At 35.7% G+C, this 23,894-nt stretch overlaps 1 long non-coding RNA gene across 3 annotated transcripts in view; it reads right to left on the reverse strand.

Moving 5' to 3' along the window:
• Positions 1-22,259, reverse strand: part of LOC131420152 (uncharacterized) — a 69,101-nt gene extending 46,842 nt beyond the window's left edge. For all 3 annotated transcript variants that reach the window (XR_009223491.1, XR_009223490.1, XR_009223488.1), the window contains exon 1: positions 22,142-22,259. This is a non-coding gene — a long non-coding RNA (uncharacterized LOC131420152). The remainder of the gene's footprint in view (positions 1-22,141) is intronic.
• Between the last annotated feature and the right edge of the window lie 1,635 nt (positions 22,260-23,894).

Raw genomic sequence — 23,894 nt, forward strand, 5'->3', positions numbered from 1 at the left:
TTTTATTAATTGCCATTCGGTAGTAAACCATCTTTTCCTGGTAGCTAGTGTCAGAAAGAAATGGGCTTGACTTTGAGTCTACTGGTTATAACTAAGGGCACAGAACTAATATGCACATGATTGGTTAGCCACAGAGATTTTTCCTATCTGTGCTTTGTGGGGGGGCTGTTTTAGGTAGTGGTAATTAAGTACTTGAGTAATACTCAAGATGAAATCTTTTACATGCTTTTCTACTTTTTCCATTGTGTTCCCATCATAATCACACATCTCATATTCAATTTACCACATGCAATTAAAAACTGTTAGTATAGAAAGGATTTGATCATATATTACGGATTCTTCTGTTTATGTTTTTTACTAGACTTGGAGATTCTTGAAGGCAGAATCAATACTTTGTTCACTTCAAATTCCCGCCGTTGAGCCAAGTGGTTAGTACATAATAAATCCTTAATAAATATTTAATGTGTATTGAGAGAATGAATGAGTGAGAAATGAAAAATCTGAGACCCAGGAATTTCAACTGAAGATGTGTTACCATGTATTAAAAAATATTTTAATTATTATTATTTAATTAACTCTGTATTTTTACTTTGTTCGTATTAATATACTTAGGTGACCACTAACCATATCAAGATAATGAATACATTCATGCCTTTTCCCAGTCAATGCCCTCCTCACAGAGGTATCCTATGCATACTAGGATTGATATAAATTACTTTGTACAGTTCTCAACCTACGTGCTAATGAATCTACACAGTTTTCAATCCTTTGTTTCTAGCTTATTCCACTCAACATGTTTTTGAGACATATCTGCAATGTTATCTATATCAGAACTCTGTTCATTGTTATTGCTATGTAGTATTGCATTATATCGACACGTCACAATTTGTTTATTCCCCCAGTAAAAATCATGTGAAATTTTTCTTGGTTTGGGTGTAAAGAATAATACTATTATAAACATTCTTGTACAAAATGTTTTATGGACTTAAGCATTCTTCTTCTTAGATATATACTTAGGAGTAGAAATGTAGGGTTAGAGTTAAGTGTATGTTAAAATATCTAAGAAACTAAAAAACAGTTTTTCAAAATGGTTTCATCATTTACACACAAACCAGAAATGTGTAAAAACTATTGTGAAACAATTCATTCAACATTTGGTATTTTCGGTCCCTTAGATTACCTTTTGTTTCCAAATAAAAATATTTACACAGAATACTATTTGTTCAGACAGCACAAAGTTTAAGTCTGGATTGTCCTCCACTTGCCACCCAAAAGATTTCTACCCATTTTCCAGACTGGTTAATTAAGGGCCAGATATAAAAACACTTTATAATACTTAGCTTTGTCAACATAAATAGTACAACAAATATTCTGTTATTGATTGTAAATATAAAAGTTTATCATGTATCATGCATTCAAAATATAATCATGGATGTTTCTCTTTTATTATATCACTTTCACACACACATACAATGAAGCATCATAATATAGTTGTCAGACTTGACTAGAGTTAGTTTAATTCATAATTCTATAACACCAACATGGGATATAGAATTTTAAAACAAGAGCTAAACCAACCAAAGTCTCCTGAAAGAGTAGTTACTTTATGAGACATTGAAGGTGTGAACACTTTGAAAATATCTATAGATATCTTTCCAAAGAACTTAAATGTTTAGTAGAGAATCTGTAACAATATCTGTAGCAGACACAACAAACAATCTACCAAAATTCATGCTCACTATTCCATAGCATAGAGTTGTCACTGGAAGAAAGATGTCCATTCAGGGAATGAAATAATATAATCTTCTAATATCTGGTACCAAGCATTATTTATTATTTTTTCCTTGGTGTTGATACAAAGCTTAACACAAGTAGGCCCTTACCTACTATGTAATGAATAACTCTAGGAACCCATGGATAAATAATATTCCTTTAAATTTCAATGGTTAAAGTGGTTGCATGAATTAAAGCCATGCTTCCTATGACATTTTTTGTGTTCAAATGATGTCAGCCCCAAATACATCCCAAAATACGTAATGGCTCAAACATACTAGAATTTTTATGCTTGATCATTTATTCATTAATAATAATATATCTGATTGAGGGTCTGCTTGCTGCTACAAGCTGTTGAAGGGGGCTTTATAACTCTGGTATCCCTGTGAGCCTTTGTGTTTCCTCTATGCTGCCAGTGGAAGAAGAAAATGCAGAGCGGGCACTTGCTTCATAAAGTCCTGGTCTGGAAATGTCACATATAATTCTATTTTATTAGCAAGAACACAGTCACATGGTTTCATATAACTATAAGAGAGCCAGAAAACTACATTTCTGAGTGCCCCGTAATAAGAGGAAGTGGCTATTTTATGAGCAACTTGAAGTCACTGCAAAAACTTAGGTCTAAGTCATTGTCAACTTATAGTGATTTATACTCTGTTGTGAAGTCATAATACAGTAGGATTCCAGTGACTTTATTTTATTTTATTTTATCTTTTTCTGGGTGAGGAACATTAGTCCTGAGCTAACATCTATTGCCAATCTTCCTCTTTTTGCTGAGGAAGACTGGCCCTGAGAGAAAATCTGTGCCCTCTATTTTATATGTGGGTCACCTGCTACAGCATGGCTTGATAAGCGGTGCATAAGTCCACACCTGGTATCCGAACCCGCGAACCCCAGGCCACCCAGGTGCAGGGCGCGAACTTAACCACTACTCCACTGGGCTGGCCCCCCACTGATTTTATTTTTAAGTGTCAGTTATACAATGAGTTTGCTTTTATTTCCACCCTTTAAGGTCTACTTGAGATAATGGAATAAAGAAATACTCAGACTACTTTAAAACATTGTCTCATTCTACTGTAGTCAAGCATTGGCAATAGAGCGCTTATAGAAATCCCCTGAGTGTTGAAAATTTGTTAATCAGACAAAATTAGATTTACTTTCTCTGAAGAATTTTTTTGATTAATATGTGATCTCTTGAACTTCCTGACCATCTGTGGAAGTGGGGACAGGGACTAATGAATGACAATGATGTGAGTCAGTGGAAAATGTCCAATTTTAATTAAATAACCATTGCTTACATACCATCATATATCCTACATCTCACATTCTCATATGGTGGGTATCACACGTTGCCCATCTGTTGGGAGAGTGGGTGAGGCCCAAATGCCACAGACTCTGTCTGTTCTTATCAAGATTTAGCAGATTTTTTTGAACAAATCCTTCTCCATTTTCCATATGCACTTAGGAAACCTTTTAGAAACTCTAAATGATATTTTTATAATTTCCTCTAGTTAAATTGTTGTTTTATTGGAGATAGGGTCTGTCAAGTCCCTTACTTTTCCATTTCAGAAGCTCTGTCCCCTCTGGGTTATACAAGGGGAAATTAATATTGAGGCACAATTTCTAGACTTTAACAGAATCTATATAGAGTTACATTAGGAATTTTAGGTGGCATACTTAAATCACGATATGATTTTGTTTGTTATTGTGAGTGGAAATGAATAAATCAATGGGATTTTCATAACTTTTAAACTTTAAGGACAGAGGTATGCCACATTTGCTTTTGGAATTTCAGTTGCCAACATCTAACAATATTCAATTTATTAAATACATATTAATTGCATTACTGAATGAATGATATGATTGTATTATAATTATTTTCTAACATTTATTTTTAATAGACTAAAAATTGCACGAGAATAGCAAGTATGTGTTTCATATACTTGCTATATTCTAAAGTCTTAACTCTGTCTTTAGCACTTAGAAACACAGGACCTCTCTGTTTATTCCATCATTGAATGATGAATGATAGAGGCCCCATGTGTAGTATGACCAAGCAAACTTATTCAGCCAGGACAGTCCTTCTGAGCTAAATACACTGTGTTGGACAGAATAGCTGATCTAAGGCTAGACACTAATTTTAGAAAAGCAATGCAAAGTTATTGCTAATAATGTTTGAAAACCATTTCTTGTTTAGGTGGATGCTGCCAGACAGACTGTCAGATTGCATCAGTGCAACTTCTTGTTCTCTGAGCCAGTTGGAAGAAAAAGTTGAAAAGAAATGGTGCTGCTCTCATGCCCGGACCAGTCTGGGTAGAATGCCAATTCTTGCTGGCAGTTGTGAAGACAATTTTTGAAAATACATCTAAGAAAATATTGTAAAATATTCTACTTTGTGTAGCAGGGAAGTAAAATGAGATTTTCCTTCTTTAGTTCCAGCTTAGGCACCAGTAGACTAACAATAAAATAATAGATAACAGGTACGCCCCAATCAAAAGCAAAGTGCTCGGCTACCCACAGAGGACTCTAAGAGGAAGTGGCTTACACCTGATTTCACAGCCCTTAACCAGCAGCCAGCTCAAGAATGGTGCAGCAGATTGTAGGTTCTTCTCTTTTTCTAGTCATAAAGAAGGCAAAAAAAACCTCAATCACCTAGGAGCTAAGAAAAGCCATGTGACTGATTCTAACCAATTTGCCGTGAGAGAAATTGGCATGAAGGTCTTCTAGGCTGAAGCGAGGGGAAGCAGTGATGAGATCTCCATGTGCTTCTTCTTCCAGCACATGAGGATGCTGCAAGTTCCAGATGGTACAGATACATGATGGGAGAGTCTCTGTTACCATTGGTCCCTAAGTGTCTATATGGAGCTGAACACCTCAACATCAACCTAACATGAACTAACAGTGTAAGTGAAAAATCAATCATTGTAATAGTAAATTTAAAAGTGTTACCACGGCATAAACTTGTTTATTGAGCAATACTGGTATAAAAGAGATGATACTAAAGGGACTGACAAAGTAAAGCCCTTTAAGGAAACTCATTGATCTACCCATCAGGACACAGCGTGATAATCACCCTACGACTTCGGTTGAGGCAGAGGGGCTTCATGGGTACCAAGATGAAAGCCTGGCCTGTGTCACCAGGATCCTGGTAGGATACAGAGATACTCAATGAAAGGAGGCAGAAAGTTGGCTGAATGAGTCTGTGGCATTAAAAGAGCAGGACTGCAATTGACTTCCAGAATTGCCAAGTAAGTACGTTTATAAACTTGTTTTCCCTTAAGACAAACACAAATATAGACAAAGTATCGAAAATTACCCTTTTCAGAACTCTGGAAACTAACCAATGCCACAGAATGAACTAATAATCATTTATCCAAGAGAAAGTACTTAATCTTAGTAAGACAATGGGGTCTGTGACGTTTTAACTTACCGTTTTCCACCCACGTTCTCTCCCAACTCAGTGGTTTGTCTTGCAGCCAAAGAAGATAACTGACCTCTTTTAGAGTTCCATTAAAAGCCCTATCTTCAGAGCACAGTCCATATTTTGTCCAGACTTTCAAATTCCTGGGAAAATCTCTATTCTCAGAATGTGGTGCCTATTTCCTTTGACACAGACCTCAGATCAGCAGGGTAGGCTAAGCCAACTTCTAGGGCATTACTGAAACAAAATAAAACTGCTGGCAACATCTCAGCTACCTACAGCTGTGATTTTGATTGGGGTAGTTTGGCCAGGAATTTAAAAGGAAACTCTGGAGAACTAGATGACAATAGGGAACTTTGGAAAGGTCCAACATATACCTGGGGTTCTCAAAGTTTCAGTGTATGTGCAAGGCTATGTGTGTGCCCAGGAAAAACATGAGAAAGGAGAAGGCAGACCTTGAGACACTGCACAAGCAGGCAGTGAAAGTTAAGGCTGTCTTGTAAACTGTTTGAAATTTGAAGGTGTTCTTCTCACACAGATCCCTTTGCAAAGGGTATAAAACTTTAAGGCAAGGTAATTAAAGAAATCTGCCTAAGCATTGACTCAACACCAAAGTATACTGACCCTGGTGTGCCCCACAGGAGGTCAGGCTTAAAAATGAAACAAGAACTTAAAAACAACAACTAGCTAATAAAGAACTCAATGGCCACACACTCCAGGGAATATAGAGTCTACAGAATTAATTCAGGATAATTAATAACAAATAAGCAGGAACGATGGAGGGAAAAAAAAAAAAAAACATAGTAATGACAAGAAACCTTGGAGGTTTGGGGGAGAGTTGAGGAATCTAATACAATAGTTGTTATAATACATTAGCTAGAATGTCTAGTGTTTAACAAAACAAGATTATGAAACATGCATAGAAACAAGAAAGTATAGCACATTCATGGTGAAAAAGATAAAACATCCCTGGGGAGGCTCAGATTTTGAACTTAGTAGACAAAAACTATAAAGGAACCATTATAAACATGTCCAAAGAACTAAAGAAAATCATGTCTAAAGAAGGTATGCTGACATGTCTCACAAAACAGACAATAACATTAAAGAGATAGAAATTATAAAAATTAACCACATAAAATTCTGCAGTGGAAAATACAATAACAAAATGGTATATTCTCTAGCATGGCTCAACAATAGATTTTATCTGGCAGAAGAAAAAGTCAACAAACATGAAGCTAAGTCAATAGAGATTATCTAATCTGAGAAAGAAAAACTAATGCAGAAAAATGAACAGAACCCCATAGACCTGTGGGACACCATAAAATATCCTGACATATACATAGTGAGAGTTCCAGAGACAAAGAAAAAGAGGCAGAAAAAATATTTGAAGAAATAATGGCCAAAAACTTCCCAAATTTGATAAAAAATGATAATTGCCACATTAAAGAAACTCAACAAATTTGAAAAGGGGTAAATTCAAAGTTATCGACATCTAGACACATCATAGTCGAATTGATAAAAATCAAAGACAAAGAGAAAATTGTAAAAGCAGCAAGAAAAATAATGTATCACGTACAACTCATCCTCAACAGGAATATTAGGAAATGTGGAGGTCAGGAGACAGTGAGATGTCATCTTTAAAGTACTGAAAGAAAAAACTTATCAACCAAGAATTCTATATCCAGCTAAACTCTCCTTCAGAAATAGAGAAATAAAGACACTCCTAGATAAAAATGGAGAGAATTTGTCACTAGTGAAACTGACCTAAAAGAACTACTACAGAAGTCCTTCAGTCTGAAATGACAGGCCACGGAACAGTAACGAACCCATAAAAAGAAAATAATTTGATGAAATCCAACACCTTTCACAATAAAAACACTCAACAAACCAAGACTACAAGGTAACTCTCTCAACTGGATAACGAGCATCTATGAAAAACCCACAGTTAAAGTTAGACTTAATGGAAAAAGACTGAATGCCTTCCCCCTAAGATGGGGAACAAAACAAGAAAGCCTATTCTTGCCACATCTATTCAACATTCTACTGGAGGTTCCAGCCAGGACAATTAGGCAATAAAAAGAAATAAAAGGCATCCATATTGAGAAACAAGAGTTATAATATAACTATCTCTTTGAAGATGACAATACCATACATATTCAAAATCATAAGGACTCTACTAAAACAAACTATTAGGACTAATGAATGAGTTTGGCAACATGGTACAATACAAGATAAACATACAAAATGTATTTCTATGTATTAGCAATAAACAATACAAAAATGAATTAATAAAACAATCTCATTTGTATAGCATCAAAAGGAATAAAATGCCTAGGAATAAATTTAACTAAAAAAAATGGAAGACTTTTACATTGAAAACTACAAGACATTGTTTAAAGAACTTAAATAAAATTTATATAAGTGGAGAGACACTCTGAGCTCTTGGATTGGAAAATAGCATTTTAAAAATGGCAGTAATTACCCAATTTATCTTCAAATTCAACACAATTCCTATCAAAATAGCAGTATTTTTTGTATGTTTGTGTTTCTGTTTTTTTACAGAAATTGGCAAGCTATCCCTAAAGTTCATATGGAAATGCAAGGGACCCAGAACAGTTGAAATGATCTTGAAAACAAAGAACAAAATTGCAGGACTCACATTTCCTAATCTCAAAACTTAGTACAAACCTTCAGTGACAAAGATAAGGTAGTACTGACATAATGATAGACATATAGATCGGTGGAATAGAATTTAGACCCCGAGGTAAACCCTCACATTTATGGTCAATTGGTTTGCCACAAGTGCTCCAGGACAATTTAATGAAGGAAAGAATAGTGTTTTCAAAAATGTTCAAGGTCTTATGGGAACGGTTCCCATTGCCAGATCAAAGTAAACCATGCCTACACAGCAGCATTTCATTGTCACTGCCTCCTGAAATATACTTCAGCGCTCTTCCCAATACACCTGGTCACAGATAGGAGCAGCAGGAAGAGGAAAATGTTCAGTGGAGCTGACCGTGCTTGCTGCTATTAAAACATCTTGGTATCCTGGCACCTTTGAAGTCGTTTAACCTGGCATTAAGGATTATTTTCTTTAGAAATGCTGCACAATACACATTCAATTAATTATAGTAGTAAAGCCTCCTATTTTTACCCTTTAAAAATTCTTGTGCTTAAAGAAGCTACTTAAAAATCCCAAGAACCAGCTTGGCAGGGTATGAAAAATACAAATTGCTTTTTGAGAAGGGTCACATAATATAAGGATTTTATCATTGTTTCTCTGGCAACGCTGCTGTGGTGAGGCAATTTGTCTCCTCTGTCTTAAAAGAGTAGAATACGTAAAAAGAGAGAGAGTATATATCAATAAAAATCTATGGCTCACGGGCTATTTCTGAGCTGTCTATCAAAAACTTCTCTTGCAAGAGGCTTGCCCTATAATTATTTAAAACGCAAATTGCTTGCCTCACATTTGACTCACTAATAAAGTATCCGATACATGCAGAAAGAGCAGATCTTGATTTTATTATATCTCATTACTGTTTACAATTTCTTCTACTTTCTTCTAGATAACAACAACTTTTTTCCCTTAACAACAACCTCAAAAAAAAAAACAGAAGAAGAAATCATGTCTCTCTTCAATATAGCCTTTTTAACTTGGTTTCCTAATTGATGTGCTTCCATAGGACTTAAAATATTTGAGTTAATTAATTAAAATCATTGTATCTCTAATTTACTCTCTATTTAAATTTCTTTTCTTCTTTATGTTCACCTTTGAAACCACTGCATTTAGGGGCTTTTTGTCTCCAGTGCTGCTCTTGTCAATGTTACTAAATATCCATGCTGCCAAACCATTGGTCAATTCCACTTCTCATCTTAGTTGACATTTAAGCAGAATTTGATGTAGTTGATAAATATGACATCTTCTTTTCAGCTGTATGTGATTCTGTCTTGTTTGTATTCATACCTTCTCAACCTCTTTGGCCCAGTTTTTCCATATGTTGATCTGTAAATGCTAGAGCAGTTGGTCTTCAGAGTCATCTGGTCCCTAAATACACTCTGTAGGTAGGCTTATATAAATTTATTACTTTACATATTATATATCATCTGATAATTTCCAAATTTATATCATTAACCTTGACCCATTTCCACAACTCCAGATTTCTATATCTAACTGTCCATATGCCGTCTCCACTTGAATGTCTTGTAAACATCTTCAAGACAATATATCTAAAACCAAACTCTTAAAGACCACTACCCAAATCTGATTCATCTCAAATTTTCCATATTTCAGTAAATGGAAACACCATAGTTCTAATTGCTCAGTCAAAACACCCAGGGTTATTTCTCAACTCTTCTCTTATCCAACTCAACCCATATCTAATTCATCAACAAAACCATTTTCCTACTTTTTCAAAATATATCCAGAATCCAACCACTTCTCACCACCACTAATGCTACCATCCTTGTCACTGCTGTTATAATGTCTCATCATGTTTAATGTAGTAACATTCTAATATTCACCCACCTTCTACTCTGACACCCTTAAAGACAGTTCTTCATACAACAATCAAACTGATATTCCTAAAGTTATACCATGACAACCTCATGCTCCACACTTTCCAATGCTTTTCCATCTCTTTTAGAATAAAGTCAGAGATAATTTACATGGCCTACAAGGCCCCATATAACTTGTGCCCACTGGCTTGCCTTTCTGATCTCATCTCCTGATATCCCCTTCCTCACTCAGTCAATTCCACTTCCATTGGCTTTATCATCAAGCCTCCAATGTACTAGCACACTCTAACTGTGGAGGACCTCCCCAGTGCCCAGAACACTTCCCTCCTCCAGATATCCATATGGCTTATACCATATCTGATAAACAAATCAAAAAATTATCCCTCTTGTTCTAGTTCTCAAAATATGTTCTATGAAACATTTACACAAAAAGTGCTGATAGTGGTTATTAAATATGTAAATTCTATTATCTTCTCAAGACCTGTGGAGTTAAAATTTCTAGGACTGTGATCCTGGAAATTTAAAATATCCTCTGAGTTGATTTTGATATATCACAAGATTTGAGAATCACTGATGGAGAGTTGGAGACATATTCAATACAACAAACATAACAAATAAGCTTATTTTGATATGAGAGGTGAGTTTCAAGAGATTCTGAATTGGTAATCTTTAGCCTCAGACTTACACATTTCAGCAGTAAAGGAGACTAGAGTTACAGAAGAAAAGGTTTATAATTTATGAAGTTGATTAACTGAGCTACAGTTCCTGAATCTAAAGGTAATGATTTAATATATTCCTTTCAACTTCTAGTTTCTCATGAGACAATACTGACTGCCTTAATCTTTTAAAAAACATACCATGAGGAATGCAATCAATTATGTCTTTAGCATAATTAGGAGAGAGAAAACACTAAACTTCAATTTACACGTAAGTGGAGAATGTCAATGTATATGTAAGTGAAGAAAACACCTGAAATTAGCAGAGCTAGGTTCAGAGTTCATGCCAAACAAGTAGTCAGAGAGAGACTGTGCAGAGAAGAGTATAGAATCCCAGCAGAATCAAAACACGGATGTAATCACTCTCAGAAAGAGACAGTCTCAACCTGTATGTCAAACACCAAGAATTAGTCTGAGATCTGGTGGATCAGATCAGTGTCTAGTAAACAACCCAAAGGAAAGGATTTCAAAGTGAGTGGAACCAGAGGAGGTAGCTGCAGGAGGCAGTGTTTCATGAGGAGAGGAAAACATCTTGGAAGAAGAGAGATCTCTTGGAGGATCAGTGGTAAAATGAAAGAAGAAAGAGTTGGTAGAAATTAAATATCCCAAAGAAATAGAATATCACAAAATTAGCAGAAACCTCACTGCAAAACAAAATAAAACAAAGCATCATCTACTAACGTGAAGCTTCCCTGGATGAAAAAAAATAATAATCTGGGACTTCAGCAACATAGGAATATGGGGTAAAATCAGCTTTAATATGGTTTGATTTGGACGTTTTCCTCAGGGAAACATCTAAAGTATCAAAGGCTTAGTGGAACCAAAGGCGGTGAAGCCCATATATTATGTAGTAAATAACTGTCAAGTCATAACTTTAACATGCGTACAAAGAAGAAGCCAATGTTAGGAAAGTCCCTGGTTATTTCTTCATTTTTCATTGTATAATTCCAGAGGGTATACTTACATTCAGAAGTAATGTTAGTTTCCCAAAATATCCTTAAAGAGAGTACAAAATATGTATTAGCTAAATCATAATAGAAGTTGTATAATTTATCAGGAGTTAGGGATGCCAGAGAAATACAGAAATTAATCCAAATTACCGAAAAATTGGTTCTACGTATCATCTTTGGTGTTGATCTCAATGGGCCTCAAAGCATGAACCTAAAGTCATACGCCTAACAGTCGATAAGGCTCAATTCTTGTGACATAAAACACTTTCAATCCTTTTAGATATATTAGAAGTCTTGGTCTTTTAACCCCTGTGTTAGAGGAAAATTCAGTGGGATCTTTTGTGTCTCTAATAGAATAAAAGGTTTTCTCAGGTGAGTAGTCATTTGTGATACTCGCCTGCTCAACAAAACATGCCTTTTTGATTGATGGTGCCCTTGTGACACTGGCTAGAAGAGTAGACTAACTTTGATTGATGAAAGAGAAGGAACTGTACTATAGAAGAATGTGATCCAGAGGAGTGTCTGTGGTTACTGGTTCCTATTATATGGTTTTCTTTTTCCATCCTACTAAAATTCCTATAGAAGCAAATCCCAGGAAAAGGGATAAAATATTTGTGGCTACACTTATGCAGAAACACTAGGGTCTTATTAAAGCCAATCAAACTCTATAAAATAAATATGTGTAATCTATTTGCATTGTTAGCTGCTTTTAGAGAAAATCTGTGTTTTGTCTTCAATATAACTGGATATGTTATCACTTATATGCAACAATAAATCAAATATATACTCCAAAATTAATATCCACAAGAAACTTCTAGTTTTGTTTCCCTCTCTTAGGTTTCAAAGACAGTAAATTTATTGATACCTAGGAAACTAACAAATGTGAACAGCAGAAATGCCTTGATATACTTGGAAAATAAATAATAAATAGACTCACGATAAATGCATTCTTGGGTAATATTAATTTAGTAAAATGTCATACTCTTAACTCAATCTTAGATATCAATATTGCATATTAGAAACCATCTCTTTTAAGAAACCCCCGTAGAGGGTTAATCTCCAAAATAGATAAAGAACTCATGCATCTCAACAACAAAAAAAATAACAACCCAATTTAAAAATGGGCAAAAGACCTGAACAGACATTTCTCCAAAGAAGATATACAGATGGCCAAGAGACACATGAAAAGATGTTCAAAATCACTAACTATCAAGGAAATGCAAATCAAAACTACAATGAGATATCACCTCACGCCCGTCAGAATGGCTATAATTAACAAGACAGGAAACAACATGTGTTGGAGAGGATGTGGAGAGAAGGGAACTCTCATACACTGCTGGTGGGAGTGCAAACTGGTGCAGCCACTATGGAAAACAGTATGGAGAGTCCTCAAAAAATCAAGGATAGAACTACCATATGATCCAGCTATTCCACTGCTGGGTATTTATCCAAAGAAATTGAAAACACCAATTCATAAAGATATATGCACCCCTGTGTTCATTGCAGCGTTATGCACAATAGCCAAGACTTGGAAGCAACCCAAGTGCCCATCAAGGGACGAATGGATAAAGAAGATGTGGTATATATACACAATGGAATATTACTCAGCCATAAGAAACTATGAAATCCAGCCATTTGTGAAAATATGGATGGACATTGAGGGTATTATGCAAAGTGAAATAAGTCAGAGGGACAAGGTCAAATACCGTATGATTTCCTTCATTACTTAGTAGATAATAACAATAATAGACAAACACATAGAGACAGAGATTGGATTGGTGGTTACCAGAGGGGACGGGGGGAGGGAGGAGGGCGAAAGGGATAATTTGGCACATGTGTGTGGTGATGGGTTGTAATTGGTATTTGAGTGGTGAACATGATGTAATCTATGCAGAAATACAAGTATAACGATGTACACCTGAAATTTATACAATGTTATAAACCAATGTTACTGCAATAAACAAAATTAAAAAAAAAAAGAAACCCCCTTAGAGATAACAATACATTTTTGAATCCATTATTTTACAAATTTATATAATCACACATCTGACCCTTCTGTAACTCACCATACCTATTACACACACATACACATATACAGCACGCTGCAGACTAGTAATTATATTATATTATACCAGAATAATTATATCCTAGAGCTAGTGTTAATCAGAATCTGTCCTGTGTGACACTGCCCTTACTGAAGGTCATAGAATTCTGGAAATAGTTACCTATGGAGGATCAATGTCAAATAGGGTAAATCTCTACTCCAGTTAAACCATCTGATTCTTGAGAAGAAGCGTAAAGAAACATTTGGATCAATTCATTTAAATGGTTAAGCAGAATTCACTCATCTTAGAATAAAGGTACATAACAGAGGTCCAACTAATATTTGGAAGCTTGCACAGTGTCCTTTCATTTGCAACGTATTTAAAAATCCTAGCAATTCCATATGCATTCAATGGCTTAATTAATTAGCCATTCATTAATTCATTTAAGGAAGATGAAGTGATCACCTGTTGTGTGTCTGGTAATCTGTAAAATGGTCACGGTACACACCCCTTGGCCTCAGGGGTCTCATTGACAGCTCTCTGCATTCAGGAGTGATGAAGTCCAGAGATTTGGAGCTCCCAAAAGGAGCAAAGACTTGAAATGTAACAGTTTATTGACAATAGATAGAAGGCTAGTTTTCAGAAATGATGTTATATTACAACTAAGGTCTGAAAATCAAAGAGTAGCTAATTCTGCATAATCACTACAATGAATTCTCTAGAAGGATTAACATTTAAGAATATATAGCAAGGATCTTAGTGACAACAGAATATTATATTGAAACATCCACTCATTTACTTTCCTTTTCCAATTTTAAAATACTTTAGGATAAGAAACAAGATGTTCTATAGAGATGTTTTTTGGGGTTGACTTAAGTGAAAGTCATCAGTAAAGCTCTACTTCCAGTCATCTATTTATATACTATAATAGCTATCATTTATTGAATTCTTCCTTTTTTATTACCTTATGTATACTAATACTATTAATTCTGACAACAATGATGAGAAATAGGGGCTAATACTTTTGCCATTTAACATGTGAGGAAATTGAAGCAAGCAGGTTAACTATTTTGCCCAAGGCCCTGCTTCATCTAGTAAGTAGAGAGGCCAGTACACCAATATTGGTGGTCTGACTCCACTGACTGCGTCTTCATATTGTCACTGTTTTGTATAGATGTATAAGTACATATGTTTATGCGTGTTTATACAGTACTATGTATATTTAAAGGTTATTTATCTATCTCTATAAATGTTTCTGTTTTTTGTTTTTGCTCCTGGTGAAGAAGCCACAACATGTTGAATAGCAGATCCTAAGAGTTTGCAAATGACATTTAAGAAAAAAAAGTTAACAAAGCATCTCCGAATATACTTATAAATTAAAACAATAAGGAAATCTACTAAGCAGGTGACAGTGAACGTCTGTACACAGATCAGTAAAGGAACTTTACTTCTCCTTGCAATGAAAAAACAAAAAAGTATTGTTATCTATGTAAATCATTCATCATCACATTCACTTAAATTACCGTTTCTTTATGTTTTGATGTTGTATGTCTAGTTTTTCAGAAAAATCAATGATATTGATGTTTGCTTAGTGTCTTATGATTCATTTCTTAACTTTTTATTTTGGATTATGATTCATTTTTTTACAATTTTCCTAAGTTGGATCTTCTTCCAAATGCTAAGCCTTACCAATATCGTCTGTCTGCACCCAGTAAGCCTCTAAATAGACCATCTTCACCCATACCTTCACAATGTGGTAAAATGAGAAGGCAGCATGTGGTTTAATATAGGTATACTGAATTTAAAAACAACCTAAACTTGACCATGCTAATAAACATAAATTAGTGTACACTTCTGATATTTTCCAATACTGAGGTCAATATGTTTCTCTAATGAAAGTGTTTTTCATTAAAATATATATCATTTTTAATTCCATCTATGCTTACAAAAAGTCTCAATTACGTTTAGTTTAATCTTTTGTAAGCTTTATCTTGCTGTAAGTGTAAAGCTTTCAAGACTGGAAAGTAATTTGATACCATCCAATCCCTTTAAGGTTAGAAAATTTTTACTTTAACCTTTAGAGTGTAGTTATAATTTATGCATTACTGCATCTTTCCAAAGGTTAAAGCAGGGTACAACCATACATGGTACCAAGAGAATAGCCCACATTTCCTGCTTTTGTCCCCATCTTCAAAATAGATTGGTCTCATACATTTCAATGGAATTTAATTATATTTTTCTAATTCCCTGAATGTTTTTATTAAACCAAGAAGTTCATAAGTTAATGGTTCCATTTTACCTTGCTGCTTTTGCATTTTAAGAATATAATGGTAACAAGGAACAGAAATTTCTAGTAATAAACACATTTCTTCTTTTCAATTCTGTTATAGGTCAGCACACAGGCTGGCATTTCAATGTTAAATATGACCTGCTTTGATTTTCATATGTTGTTCTCTCAGGAAATGCAAAATTTTGTGATAGGGACAGCAACAACCATTTATTTTTATATACTCTGCTTCCAAATTCAGTTTCATTGTAGTTTGGAAATTATATGCATCAATTCTTCCAGATTTTATATATTCTAAGTTGACATATTACATGGCCCCTTTTAAATCATTATATATATGGCCTTTTTGATAGTATTGTCATACTTTTTAAAAAGTATGCATTTTATATGTTTCAATCATTTGTCTGTGTGACTATTGACCTGTCTAATTCATGAAGTCCTGTATGCTCTTAAGTTTTCAGGAATAATCATTTCTGCCTCCATGAGTCCACTTTTCAAACATTGGAGCAAGATATGATGCCAGGCTTTACAACACTTGCCAATTGATTCTGGGTCCAAAAGATGTTAGAGCCAAATCTTTAGTAAGTATGCTAATTCACTTTCAATTTTCTGTAAAATTGAAACAGAGTATAGAGAAGGAAAGACTTACACCTGCAGCAAAAGAATGTTTGAAACCTTTTTTTGGAGGAAAAAAGTGAAGCAAAAGTGGTTTGAAAAAAAAAAAGAGGAGACTATGATCTCTTAATATACCAGGCTCATTTTTTTTTCTTGACACCAGTACATGTTGTTTATTTTGCCTGGAACATTCTCCTCACGTAGGACCATCACTTTTGCTTCTGGTAATTCTTTATCTCTCATCTTAGATGCTATTTCCTCTGAAAGGCTTTCCTGTACTTCCGATATTAAGTTGTTTGTTCACTCCGTGTTCATGAATTTCACACTCCCATATGAGATTATTGCCTATATTTCTCTTTTTGTTTGTATGACCACTTTCTAGACAGATTGTACATGAGAGTAATCAAACACTCATCTTTTTTTCTGTTCTGTACCAGTTTATGCTCCAGAAATTGTATAATGGATGGATGGATGGATGGATGGATGGATGGATTGATGGATGGATACATGCATGCACACATGCATGCTGATGTAGGTAAATGAATTGCGACCTGAACACCTTGTCCATCTCCTTTTACTTTCAAAGGAGTCACTATCTTAGGAAGCAACAGGTTCTGGTTCTGTCTAGAAACTCTCACAGGTCTGACCACTATCGCTTTCTGTTACATAAGATTCTGCCCTCTATTCCCATCGTAAGTAGACATACTTAGGAAAGGGATACTTCGGATCTGCTGACATCTTCCATAAAATTAATCTGAGTGAAAAGTTCTAAATGCTCTTATTCAAACTTCTCCCTATGCAAAGAGGCCAAAAAAGCCATATTGCTTTCAAAAAACAAAATATAATATATTAAAAGTATTTTACATCTAGCTTTTGTCAGCTTACTTGTGTTGGTAAATGATGTCAATTTATATATGACAATGGAATTGCAATATTGATAATAATAAAAGTAGGAATAACAGTAATCCCTTTACAATGGAAAAAAAAACTGTGCAAAATATTTTACATGCATTTTAACGCTAACTAGCTTCTCCTTGAAAGATGTTTGTTTATTCTCATTGCAGATCAAATATATTCATTCTCAAGACAGCACAATGAATTCATAATTCAATTCAATTCATAACTATAAAAGAAAAAGAAGAGATAAATCTTCATAGATCTGTCCATTGTACAATTATGTAAATATAATTCCAAGGTTCTATATGCATATTTTTAAAACTTCAATTCAAGTTTAATACTTGAAATTCAAGTTTAATACTCTTCTTAACTGCTTTTTTTCCCCAGTATTTCTAATAAGATCTATTTACTTCTTAAGATCTCTGACTGTGGGCACAGTAAGTTTATAAGACTAAGTCCAAAGTTGTTCTTTTTATTTTTCTGAAAAAAACATGTCTATGAAGGAATATATTCCTTTAAAATGCGCCTCAAGAAAGAGAGAATCAAGAATTCTGTAAAAAGGGAATTTAATGAAGTCTCTAAAGAGATTATGATAATTCTTACTAAGTTTTAGAGAGAAATATATTAGCACATGCAAAGTGAGATAAATGCTAATGCAAATAAGCATTATTTTCAATTAGAGGAGCAGATAGCTTCAGAAATACAGTAACCTGACACCAGTCAATAAGATTCTTTTGATATGCCTTCCTTCAGTGCTAGCAGTCTGTGTGAGGGACTTTGCGGGCGCATGTGAACATGTGGGTGGTGTTGGTGAACAGCAAGAACAAGAGTGAGTTCCAAGAGATCAAGAGAGAGACTTTGCAACTTTTCCGGTTGTCGCTTTACTGCTTTTATCTGGTTTTAAAATAAATGTATCTCCTTTCTAGACTTTTTTTTTACACCACAATATTTTTTCTTTGGGAAAACTGAAAAATAATTCTATTAGGATGATAACAGAAAATTACAATTTTGTTTCTAGTTAAGGTATAATAAAGTAAAGAAGTCATCATAAAAATTGTTTACATTTGGAAAACAATGTGTGGCCTAAATCTCCAGGTGAGAAAAACAAAGATGTTCTATTAAATTCTTCTAAATATGAATATCTTCAGTAGTACTGGTTATTTTCCTGTTTATAAACAGTATTACTTACAGCATTTTGATTAAATTGATAATTCAACTGAATCGGTGAGCCATTTTTAACCAAAATGTTGAAAGTTTGTTACATTTTTGACAAAGCTATGGTAAATTCTATCATAACTGTAGCTATGTCAATGTGGACCTTTAAATATACATATATATCTATTTACATATATATCTATTTGTTATATATATATACTGTTAGCAATTTTAGCCCCATTGCCCGTGATGCAAGCCCAAAGTGAATAAATGACAATGACAGAATGACAGCAGGTCAAGGTGGACTGAAAACTGCGAAACATTTACTTAGTTGACTTTGAAAGGTCATAGTATTCAGAAAGAGGATAGCAATCTAAGAAGATTTTTTTGTTCAGGTCCTCTTGTTTTGATCTCTCCATTTCCTTCTTGTTACCATGCCTGACCTCAAGGAATTGTAAAGAAAAACAAGAAAACCTTACTACCTTTATCCGTTCTATTCTGAAAGTATTATTTTATTTACTTGGTTATATCCATCTTTTAATAATAATGTTATAAACCAATGTTACTGCAATAAACAAAAAATTTTTTAAAAAGTACCAATTAAAATAAATAAATAAATAAAATGTTTAAGTATGATCCTTCACTCGCAAGAAGTATTGGCAAATTTAAAAAATAATAATAATAATAATGGAGAAGGAAAATGTTCTTCTGAATATGCACTTGTTTCCATTTGTCACTTTCTTGGATGTTTTTGTAATTATTCATTGTTTCTTTTATTCATTGAATGGATTTTTCTAGAAATTGCTAGTGAAGACAAAGATTTATCCATACTCACTTTCAATTCAGTATAATTAGAATCTCTCCTGAAGCATTCCCTTTAAATTACTCTCATCAAGGTCACCAATGAAGATTTAGAGGAGGGAGGAGAATCAGACAGAGTCACAGACTGTCAGGTGGCCTCTCTCCAGTTAAGGTAACCGCTCCCTCCATTTTCCCCTTTAATTAACAGGATATGAGTGGCCCCAACTACCCTGTTTATAAACCTGGGGTACTGCACTACCTCTTCTGTTTTCCTGCACATTGCCTACACCTTTTAAAATTATTGCTTTATTAAATTCTCTTCAAATTATCAAATTTGTGTCTGCCACTTCTTGCCTTCAGGATCCTGACTGACCATCCATTTCTTCTTGAAACTATACTTCCTCTTATCTGCTCTAGTAACACACATTCCTGCTTTCCTTTCTAGAATCCTTCATGGAACCGATTCTTCTCCAGATCCTGGCTCTTGCATTTTAGTGTTTTCTAGATGCCCCTCCTTATATTTCTCCCTATAACTCTCTACTCACTCACAACCCCATTGTTTAAATTAACATCTATATTCAAATAAATCACTAATGTCTACCTTCAGCTTGGAGTGTCACACACGAACTTCTGGCCCAAGTTGAGTTTAAATGATTTCTTCTATGTGTTCCTAACCTGAAGACATCATCTTCCACCTCACACATTCATTTAGTTCTGAGTTCATTGAATGGTGCTCCAGATATCAAGTTGCTCAAGCTAAGAAACTGAGCTATGATTGGCTACTTCTTCTGACTAATTCCCTACTTCCAGTCACAAAATTCTATCAATTCTGTCTCTTAATGTCTCTTCAATATTATCCTTTCAGTGTACTTTCATTAACTTAGTTAAAGCACAAATAATCCTTAAACTGAATTACTCCAGTACCTTTCTCTCTGAAACCTATTAGGGTGTTAGATGCCTCAGGGCTTCACTCAGGCTGCTACCTGAGCCCTTATCTCTAAACATTCAGCTTCATCTGACAACTTCAACTCCTATTTTTATATTGAGCTTCAGTGAAGCCACCGTCCTCTTTAGAAAGCTGCTCCTTGTCTTCCCATTCTTGTTTTCATGCTTAAACGTGCTTCTGTAGCACACTATTTATATGCCTACTAAAGCTTCTATCACAGTGGTAGATGAATATCTGTTCATTAGTCTTTGAGACTAAGGATACTGACAAATATATCTTTAATTCCTAATATAATAAAATTACCTGCAACAGTATAAGCATGCATTCTATGAAATATTATATGAAGAAAAAAAAAAAAGATGTGAATCCTGCTTTCAGATAACTTATTTTAGTAAGTGTGCAGATACATTATAATTGCTGTAAGTTTTGCTAGCTTCATGCAAGTTAACAGATTGCCCTTGCAGGAGCTATGATGCCCCAGGACTCAGTATTCCATACCATATGGATTGGTTTTTAAACATGAAATTCAAAATAGAATGAGGAAATTTAAAAGCATGTTGATGTTATGCAAGTGAAGAATTAAGAGTCTAGTATAATTTTTACTCTAAATAAATTCTCTTTCTTTTTAGTGGATATGTCACTCAAAAGAGTTGATATTGCATAAGGAGAAAAGAAATTGCTATAGGAAAGAGAACTTTGGATTCGACTAAGATTGTACTTAATTTTATTTCTCTTCAAAGTTCCCATTAATGGGAAATATCTGTATCGTTTGAAAAGATAGTCTAAGTCAACTAGGGCTTAGATCAATTCTGCTTACAACCTGCAATAAAACCGTCATAGAGATTTACCAAATAAAATAAAATAATGATCGGCAGAGAGTAGCAGCCTCAGCAGCTCTGTCTGACTAATAACATTGAAGAGTCTGGCCAACTGAAGAAAAAGGCAACTTGATGAGAATACTAAAACGTTGCCCTTGTTATTTTGTGTTGATCTTTGTGTTTTCTTTTCAAGCTATAAATTGCAGAATTCAGACTTTTAAGTATTTGTAGATGAAACCAGGAACATAAACTTAAATACTTCTCCTTGGAGAGAAATCAATGGCTACAGTTCTCTCTTTTAAGTCAATATTTTATATTCTCACAAAAAGCAGAGCCATATCAATATTTTAACATCAGTGTTGTAAGCATCCTTATTTAGACCCTTGTTCGCAAGTGTCCTCTGATGCTAGTAAAAACATCTGTGATAGTTTCCAAATAAAGCTCCACAGTAAAAAAATAACGGGCCATTAACAGTAACTTAATGAGGATATTTCTGCTTCCTAAACTTAGAATGTAATCATCACTTAATTATACAAGCATCATCTATCTAAAATAAGAAATGCCACTAAATGTATGATGAAAAATGAATCTTTACCAATAGCTTTTCATCTAATCTCAATGACAACTAAGGACCCAGATTTGTGTCCACATTTTCAGTCTAATGTAATCATTAAATAAGAACAATATAGAGGGAGAAGTCAAGATGACGGTGTAGGCAGACTCTGACCTCACCTCCTCTTGTGGATACAGTCTATTTACAACTACTCGTGGAAAAATCAACCCAGAGACAGAACTGAAAACTGGATAAGAGGAATTCCTGCAACAAAGGACAATCCTGATTGAGGTGGAAAGGGCAGAAACTCCATTCTGGAGAGGAAAAATGCCGCCTTCACAAGCCGCCAGCTTCACGGCCGCCAGGGAGCAGCCCACAGGACCGCAGCCCTCCCTGGAGGAGCGGGGCCTTGAGACGGGGAGCGCCCCCACTATACGCATTTTGTGGACCCAGCACAATCGAGACCAGTGGCATAATGTCTGACTTAGCTTGCTACTAAAATGATGGGGAGTACACCCCAGAAAAGCTGGCTCACAAAGAAATTAAAACCGGCTCTTAAAGGGCACAGGCACAAACTCACCCGTTTCAGAAAGCAACCTAAAATCACCAGAAAGAAAGGTGCACAGGGCTTTGGTGAAAAGAGACTCACCTGATAGGCTCTGAGCACATCTCGGTGAGAGGTGAGACCTCTCTAGGGACTGGGACATTGGCGGCAGCAATTGTTGTGGCCTGGTGTGGGCGTGCTGACACAGACACCATTGGAGTTCTCCCTGGGGCCTGCTAGCCCAGGACTGCCCCACCCACTAGAGCACTGATTTAATCCAGCTCAGCCAGGGCAGGCAGCCCACCCTAGAGACTGGCCCCACCCAACAACAAGCCCTCAGGCAACTTGAGGGCCTGCATAGATTGGTGACTGGATTCTCTGCAGCTTGGCAACTGAGCCCGCATCAGTGGGGAAGGGCGTGCTCAAAGAGTGGGTGGAGAGTGTAGGGTGGTGGTGGAGCGTATGGGGCTCCCGCTGTGGAGAGACTGGGTCCACTTCAGGAGGTCAGGGCACGCACACAGGGAAGGACTGTGTCCAGGAAGCTCTGGGTGGCAGGGTTTGTGAGCTGCAGGAGACTTGGGCTTCTCAAAGACCAACATAGGGGGTTTGCCCCACCTCCAAGCATGAAACAATTGGGTGCTCTTGTGCCTGAGGCCAGCCCCACTCAGCTGCAATCCTCAGACTGCTGACAAGAGACCTAAAGGCTGGAGGCCTATAGCATTTGTAAGCCCCTGAGCCTAACAACCTTTGATGCTGGGGGCCTACTCACTTAAAAGAAATACTGCACCACAAATGTGGTATTAGAACTTGCAGCCAACTGTGCTGGGGCTTCCCACACCTGATAAAGAGACTGAAGGGCCCACAACAACTACAAACAGCTGAGCATTACAATAGCTGGCCAAGAACATAACTCAGCCTCCCTGGGCGCCTATAGGAAGAGCAAACGGGCCACAACAGAAGAACACATGTAGCCCACATAGGGCTCACCCCGGGAACATTGAGAACTGAGGCAAGCACACTGCAGACCTCCTAAGGCATCACTTATATAAGGTTACCTATTCAAAGGCAGGAGATATAGCTGATCTACCTAATACGTAGACATAAGCACAGGGAAAGGAGCAAAATGAGGAGGCAAAGGAATACATTCCAAGTAAGGGAACAGGACAAAACCCCAGAAAAGGAACTAAATGAAACAGAAATGAGCAACCTAACGGACAGAGAGTTCAAACATGAATGTTAAGGATGCTCACTGATCTGGGGAGAAGAATAGATGAACTCAGTGAGAATGTCAACAAAGAAATGGAAGATATAAAAAAGAACCAATCAGAAATGAAGAATACAATACTGGAAATGAAAAATTCACTAGAGGGACTCAAAAGCAGAGTAGAGGATACAGAATAACGGATCTGTGAGCTGGACAAAAAACTAGAAGAAATCACCCAAGCTGAACAGGTAAAAGAGAAAAGAATTAAAAAGAGTGAGGACAGTCTAAGGGACCTCTGGGACAACATTAAGCACACTAACATCCATGTTATAGGTGTCTCAGAAGGAGAAGAGCAAAGGGGCAGAGAATCTATTTCAAGAAATAATAGATGAAACATTTCCTAACCTAAGGAAGAAAACAGACATCCAGGTACAGGAAGCACAGAGAGCCCCAAACAAGATAAACCCAAAGAGAACCACACCAAGACACATCATAATCAAAATGTCTAGAATTAAAGATAAAGAGAGAATCCTAATAGCCGCAAGAGAAAGACAAGTTACATACAAAGGAAACCACATGAGGCTATCAAATGACTTGTCAGCAGAAACCTTACAGGCTAGAAGAGAGTGGCATGATATATTTAAAGTGCTAAAA

This window comes from Diceros bicornis, chromosome 22 (assembly GCF_020826845.1).
Source record: "Diceros bicornis minor isolate mBicDic1 chromosome 22, mDicBic1.mat.cur, whole genome shotgun sequence".
NCBI classification, from domain to species: domain Eukaryota; kingdom Metazoa; phylum Chordata; class Mammalia; order Perissodactyla; family Rhinocerotidae; genus Diceros; species Diceros bicornis.